The sequence below is a fragment of the Trachymyrmex septentrionalis genome, unplaced genomic scaffold, assembly GCF_001594115.1.
Source record: "Trachymyrmex septentrionalis isolate Tsep2-gDNA-1 unplaced genomic scaffold, Tsep1.0 scaffold109, whole genome shotgun sequence".
Classification (NCBI taxonomy): Eukaryota; Metazoa; Arthropoda; class Insecta; order Hymenoptera; family Formicidae; genus Trachymyrmex; species Trachymyrmex septentrionalis.
In genome coordinates, this window is record NW_017304217.1 from 262870 (window position 1) to 271468 (window position 8599).

General features: G+C 27.7%; 1 pseudogene; it reads right to left on the reverse strand.

Annotated features, from left to right (window-relative positions):
- Positions 1-982: 982 nt before the first annotated feature.
- Positions 983-3698, reverse strand: LOC108748086 (annotated as a pseudogene).
- Between the last annotated feature and the right edge of the window lie 4901 nt (positions 3699-8599).

The window sequence follows — 8599 nt, forward strand, 5'->3', positions numbered from 1 at the left end:
CCGAAGTTTGTTCGATTGTAATACATTCAATTCTAATTTTATTAAATTTACTTTTGGCATAAATATTGCTCTTTGAAACGTTATAAAAACGTTGTAATATTGAAATAAAAATGATTTTTATAGAAAAAATTGTATAAATTATGCCTATTTATGCTTGCATATGTACACGCGCATGCACGCACGTTTGCATTCACGCACGCACGCACGCAGCACATATGTGCGTCCATACACACACACACATACAAAATCACACAAATATATATATATATATATGTATGCATAATATAGGTATGTGCATAATAAACTAAAATTTTAATAAAGATATACATACAGAGCGTATCTAAAAAAACGCCCAATACAGTGTTATTCCTAATAAAAAAATTGAATGAAAAAGTATTTTATCATTTTGCAATTTTTGTAATATTTTTTTTAGTTATCTAATGAGCAAAATGTCTAAAATCGATAACTTTACAATATTTTTACAAGACAACTTTAAAATATTTTTAAAGAGTTCAAGAAACATCAACAAAACATTTTACAATGAATACTAAAAGATATCTTAAAATTATTTTATTCATTGATTTTATCTGTTTTAGCAATCTTTAGAAATTAATATTTCGTTAACTATTTCAAAAATTGCAAAATTATAGAGGACACTTTGACTCAGCTTTTTTATTAGGAATAGTACTATACGCTTAGTGAACGTTATTTTAGATACCTTAAATATAATATAAATATGTATATACACACATATGTATATGTAATACGAATATATGCATTTATATATTATATTTATCGACACGCATCACAAATTTATTTAACAAATTGTTTGTTGAGTAAATACTAAGGGTATTTGCGTAACATTTTTATCTAACATTTTTTATTTAACATTGATTATTTAACTACTATCATTTTTGCAGAAAGTTAATTAATGTTTTTAATTTATTTGAATAATTACAGAACAAGAAATTGTTTCAAACTGTTAGAAATTGTGTATTAAACGGCTTATAAATTTGGATCCAATTGTTACATTACATAGTATACACGTTGCCTCTATATCGCTTTCTGCGATAAAATAATTCCAAGTTGAATGGAATTTATCTTCTTTCTTCTCTTGTTCTGGTAATATGTCTGATGTGCCTTCATCAAACGTTTATGTAAAATAACTAAACATTTATTATGTATAGTGAATTTTTTATTACAATAAATGCATCTTGTCTCATTATTACTTAATAATTTTCTGTAATATCTACGTATTTAATTACGAATTTGGATAAAATTGTCTGTCTTTGGAATTATATCCTCATTTGCAGTCACATCATTATCTGAATTGCTCTCGTTATCTATGCGATCTAAATTTGGACCTAATATCCTACATTTACATAAAAAGTTATTAAAAAGACAATAACAAGTACAGTAGATACATTATTTTCAATTATGTACATTTTCCGCGGACATTTATACGGACTGAATTATAATTTTCATAGAATCTATTATTTGAACATTTAGAAGTATCAAGAATGTAGCGATCAAGCAAACTTAAATATTTTGTAAATCTGATAATTATCTGACGAAAACTAGAATATATTATTGTTACTAATTTTTTACACTAAACACAGCGACATATTTGACGACATGCATCAAAAACCTTTAATAAATTTTTTATAAGTAATCAAGAATGTAGTGATCAAGTAAATTTAAATATTTTATAAATTTAATAATTACTGGAATGTAATAATGTAACTAATTTTTTTATATACTAAACACAGCGACATTTTTGACATAATGCTCCAAAAACCTGTTTAATAAATCGTTTAGTTGGCTTAATAAATTTTTTTAGTTTGTTTAAAAAATTTTGTTAGTTTTTGTATTTGAGTATATTTGTCTGCGTTACATTTGCTTTAATAAACATTGATTATTTTACTACTTTAATTTTATATTTATTAGTACGTTAATAAAATTATTTAATTTATATGGAATATACATACTTGTGAATACGGTTTAAATGATCTTTGAGATTAGTTACTCTATGGTACTTAATAGATAAGTAACATTGTTTGCATGTTGCCTCTGTATCGCTTTCTGCGATAAAATAATCCCAAGTCCAATGGAATTTGTTTTCTTTCTTTTGTTCTTTTAATTTGTCTGAATGTGTTTTTACCAGGTGTTTATGTAAAATATTAGGTGTTGGAATTAATTCGTAGCGTTTTTTTAATGAAAGAACGTTATTTATTTCACATGAACATTAAAAAATACATTAATTAAAGTAACGGTTTCATGCGGTTTTAGCAGTTCGTAGTATATGACACCCTTCTGATCCCACCAAATACAGAGCAGGAGCTTTGAGCCATGGATATTGGGCTTTGCCACTGATGTTGATGGTTCGCCGGGCTTAACCCATGACTTTCTCCGTTTGGGATTGTCGTAGTGGATCCACTTTTCATCTCCAGTCACAATTCGAGCGCTTTTCTTCATGTTAAAGTAATGAAGTAGAACTCCCCGCAAAAACACTTTATCTGGCACAAATTTTGACATATTCAATGAATTATACAGTGTTGTTATTTATGATTTCAAGAAAGGTTATGTACGGCAAATGACGTCCTATGATAGCTGTTTACAATGCATACAGAACTATAGGTAACAACGAAATAGTGTACTGCTTGTGCCATCTCTTGTAAAACGCTACGAATTAATTCCAACACCTAATAGTTAAAGATTTTCTATGTATAGTGAATTTTGCATTACAATGGTTACATCTTGTTTTATTACTACTTGTTAATTTTGTATAATGTCCACGTATCCAACGACGAACTAGGATAAAATTGTCGGTTTTTGGAGTTATATCCTCTTTTGCAGTCATGTCATTATCTGAATTGCTCTCATTATCTACACGATCTGAATTTGAATCCATTATCCTACATTTACATAAGAAGTTATTAAAAAAACAATAAAAATTGCAGTGAAGTTATTATTTTCAATTATGTGTATTTTCCGCTATACGGACCAAATTATAATTTATTAGAATTTATTATTTAAATCTTTATGTATAATCAAGAATGTAGCGATTAAACAAATTTAAATATTCCGTAAATCTGATAATTATCGGATGAAAACTAGAATGTATTATGTTACTAATTTTTTATATTAAACATAGTGATATATTTGACGACATGCACCAAAAATTTATTTAATAAAATTTTTAGTTGATTTAATAAATTTTTTATTTTGTTTAATAAATTTTTTTAGTTCTATTTGAGTATATTTGTCTACGTTACATTTGCTTTAATAAAAATTGGTTATTTTATTACTTTAATTTTATATATTTTAGTACATTAATTAATTTTTTAATTTATATGAAATATACATACTTGTGATTATGTTTTAAATGCTTTTCGAGTTACTGAACTGTACTTAATAGTTAAGTTACATTGTTTGCATGTTGCCTTTGTATCGCTTTTTGCGATAAAATAATCCCAAGTCCAATGGAATTTATTTTCTTTCTTTTATTCTTCTTTTAATTTGTCTGAATGTATTTCTATCAAATGTTTATGTAAAATAGCTAACAATCTATTATTTATAGTCAATTTTGCATTACAATGATTACATTTTGCCTCATTACTACTTGTTAATTTCGTATAATGTTCACGTATCCAACGACGAACTGGTATTAGAATGTTGTCTGCTTCTTGTTCTGCCATTATAACGTTTTGTAAGAAATATTAGTAACTAATCACAAAAGGTACCGAAACGATATAACGAATCATTCGCGAAAACTGTTTATAGATGTTTAAAGACAGAGGTATGTACATATAATTTTTTGACGGAATACATATAAATATTGATGTTTGTATTTTTGAATTTGTTTGGCAAAGATTTAACAGATCTATTTATTATATATAACTTTTATATATTACAGTATCTAGCATTTTATATTACATTGTAATATTATATTAAGTAACAGCATTTCCATTCCGAAACGCTCTCTTAATCGAATTTTAATATCTCGTTGTTCTTGTCAACACTAATTAATCTACAAAACACAATGAAACATAAAATATGAAATAGCTATTTATTTATGGAAGCGCAAAAAGCATAATATCCTCTCTAAATCTTTTGGAGTGAAAATTCAATTAATCTTAAAAAAAAATAAATACTTTTAATTTTTGATTAAACAAAAAATTTCAAATTCTTTTGGAGTACTATTCTTTTTGGAGTGAGATTTATTTAAAAAAATCTAAATCTCACTTTTTTTGGAATAAGACTTTTTTTATTTTTTTTTTAAAAAGGTATTTATTATTTAACAAAGTACCAATTTTTATTTATATTATTTTTTAGAATATAATAAAATTAAAAAATTGATGAATGAAAAGTTTGAAATTACATTTCGCATTTGTGATAATTTCTATTATGTTTAGCATAACGTTTTTACATATAAATTTATGCGATATTCACAGACAGGAATGCACCAATGTTACTTTTACTTTAAGTTTCGCTGAAAGTTAAAGTAATATTGGTGCAATTGGGCCTTATACAAACTTTTGTAATTAAACTGTTGATTCAATGTAAAACTCTTTCTGTCTCGCTTTAAAGCAAAAGAGAGACTGAGACACAAAAAATTTTAAGCCTTGCTTAAAGTCAAAGTATAATTATATGGAACTTTCTATCAAGGTTGGAAGGTAACTGTACCGAAGTACAGTTAGAGTCAATTTTCAATAAATTGTAACTAACTTTTTTTCCACTTATATTTTTGTAATTTACTTAGGTTACATTTATTAGTAATAACTAAGTGAATAGGTATTTTATAGTGTTTAATATTAATCAATATAAATCTAGTTCTTTTATTTATATATTTCTCTTTGTAATTTTTACCTTTTTTTACGTTACACTTATGTTTAAAGAATCAAAGAATCAAACGGCTATTTTAAAGGTTTTCAACCTTGAAACGCATTTTGTTCAATAAAATTTTCCTTCTCCGAAATGCGTTCAATTTAAAAAAGCTATAACGTACGAGGGGGGACCCATAAGTTCCGGGAATTACGCTGTGGTGGGGAGGGAGAGTGGGGGAACCTATTGTTTGACCACATGTCCGTTAGTGTCACGCCACCTGCGTCAGTGTGCGAAGTTGTGTCGCTGTGAGTGCATCGGTTCGCCTGTGAGATTTTTTTTAGTAAAACAACTTTTTACATTTCGGCGAAAACGTAATGGCAGATTGTCGAGAACAACGCGCGGCTGTGAAATTTTGTGAAGCAATTTTTGACCAAAAACGCCATGACACCAATTGTCCACCCCCCATACTCACCGGATCTAGCCCCCTGTGACTTCTTTTTGTTCCCCAAATTCAAAAGGAATATGAAAGGAAAGCGTTTTGCCACTGTGGAGGAGGTGAAACAAAAATCGCTGGAAGGCTTAAAGGACATCCCGATGAATGAATTTAAAAACTGTTTTGAACAATGGAAGAATCGTTTGGAGAAGTGCGTTGTGGTCAATGGCGAATACTTTGAATGATTAAAATTTGTGATTAAAATTTGGTGTTAAAATATTGAGAAATAAAGAAGTCATGACGAAATTCCCGTTTTTTTTGGGTCCCCCCTCGTATTTTGTCTATTTCATATTTCATTTGATATATTGTAATCCGATTATATATGTATATGTACAGTACAATAAATGAGTGAATGCAAGTACAAATGAACTTACTTCCCTATAATACAAAATGAAGGAAGAATAAAATATCTTCTTCATGTATTACATGAGAAAATATTTATATTTAAAGTGTAATATTTCGGAAATACAAAATCATATTAAAACAAAACAGAATTTATTTAAAAAATTACATTTGATGGACAAATTACATAGTTTGACATTAATAAAATTTTGATTAAAATTCGTCGCCGTTACAATGTTAAGAAAATGATTATAATAATACTTTATGTTATGTTACACGCGTCATATAAAATTTGCAGAAGTAGGAAAAATTTAAGATTACGTAAGGTTAATTTCGTTTCGAAACCGTTAATTTAGTTATGAATAAATGTATATTTTTTATACATAATCACTAATTATTTTTTTATACATAATAATAAATTATTCTTGTTCAAGGAGGTTGAAGATTCCAACGAAGAATAAATCGTCATCCAATTTAAATAATTTTACACATTCTGTCAAGTCTGAATTGGAAAGACTTTTCAAAATACAATCCTCAGAATTTGAAGCGCTCTGTGCGAATCTGTGTTGAGATAAAATGTGATAAAAATTTAATAAAATGATATTTGGAATTTATAATTTTATATTAAGTATTTGACAATATTATACGATGGTACATAATAATATTATTTACAACTTTTAAATAAAAAAACAAATTTTATTTCAAAGTTAAGTCCTCTAAGAAATTTATGAGAATAAAAATGATTTCTGATCTCAATTTTAATTGTGTCATTTGTTCATCTCGATCTTAATGCATCCGCACTATCCGGGCTTTCCCTACTGTGAAACGTTTTAAAACTATTAAAGACTATGATCTCAGCAAGAAACATTTTGAAATATTTTGGAAATGTTGTAAAAACGTTGTAACGTTGAAATAAAAATGATTTTTATAAAAAAAGTTGAATAAATTGTGTCTGATTATGCTTATATGTGTATACGCGCATGCACGCACGCTTGCACTCATGCACATACATACGTACGCCCGTAACACACACACACACACACACACGCGCGCGCGCGCGCGCGCGTACAAAAATATGTGTATAATATAATAAAACTAAAATTTTAATAAAGATATACATATAGGGTGTATTTGAAAAAAAAGTCCATTAATCATAGAGTGTTATTTTTAATAAAAACTGAATAGAAAAATTTTCTATCATTTGGCAATTTTTGTAATATTATTTTCAGTTACTTAATGAGCAAAATGTCTAAAATCAACATACAAAACAACTTTAAAATATTGTTAAAGAGTTTTTCAAAAAACATCTTTAAAATATTTCACAAAGAATATTAAAGATATCTTAAAATTGTCTTATCTCATTATTACTTATTATTACCATTACTCATTATTTATACTCATTATAAATACTATTTATACTCATTATTACCATCTTGTCTCATTATTACTTATTAATTTTCTGTAATATCTACATATTTAATTACGAATTTGGATAAAATTGTCTGTCTTTGGAATTGTATCCTTATTTGCAGTTATATCATTATCTGAATTGTTATCTATGCGATCTGAATTTGGACGTAATATCCTACATTTATATAAGAAGTTATTAAAAAGGCAATAACAAGTACAGTAGATACATTATTTTCAATTATGTACATTTTCCGCTATATATTTCCGGACTGAATTATAATTTTTTTATAATTTATTATTTGAACATTTACGAGTGATTATGTAACAATCAAACAGATTTAAAAGTTCTGTAAATTTGATAATTGTCGGGTTAAATTAGAATGTTTCAATATTACTAAAGAACTGGAAAGGATATGGGCAGTAGAAATCAAGCACAGTATACGTCCCACAAATAATACAATACATCTATGAAGTGTGAAAATTTTTTATCCACTAAAACGCGTTTACATGTTTCGGCTCACTTTTAAGTCCTCCTCAGAGACAACACAAACTAACATACATAAACTGTGAATAAAAATTATCATGGTGAGCTCCCCTAGCTCGAGAATTTAAATGCCAGAATTAAACCCAAAAAGAGTAAAAGAAAAAGAAAAAAAAATGAACGAAAAAATAGGAAATAATGGAAATATCGAAATAAAAAATATGAAAAACTAATTCAGCAAAAATCTTAAAATTATAATTAAATATCCCGAAAATAAGGACGCTCACCGTAATCACAAATCACAAATTATATCGCAAATATTACTATGAATTATTCAAAAATCAGTTCTCGACATTTTTTTGGCCAGTCCTTGTCAATTATTTGGATGTTACAGTATTTAGGGATAATGAGTTGATAGAGTTCAGTTGATATAGTCGGCCACAAGCCGACTTTTTCGGATAGATATGATTTGAATTTTTTTCACAGCATCCTGTTTCTTACAAAATAGGTACAATAACGAGATTAGTTGATAGGGTATCTTTGCTTTCGAATCTTAAATTTCACCTTGATAATTTCATTATTAAAGTATTGTTAGAGAATGATTATCCATTGAACTTTATATTTGAGAATATTAACAATCGTTTGAAGAAAATTATTATGGATAGAAATCGGAAGAATGTTGAGAGCTAGAAATAGGAAGTGTTGTTAATGACAATAAGATAGAAGCAGTGCAGCCGTCCGTGTTCATGGTACCGTGTTCTGTGCCTTTCTTTCGTGGTATTACTGAGAAGTTTAGCAGATTGAATAGCGAGCGTACGAGGATATCGTTCTATAGTACTAATAAATTGCGAGAATTAATTAGGGTATATGAGGACTTTTTACCGCATGACAAGAAGTCGAATGTTGCTTATAAGATTTCGCGTAAGAGTTGCGATGCAAGTTATGTAGACAGACATGTAGATAGCTAAAGTCAAGAATCACGGAGCATAAGAACCATGTCAGATAGAACATATCTACTGGTAATGTCATAACGGAGCATCGGTTAC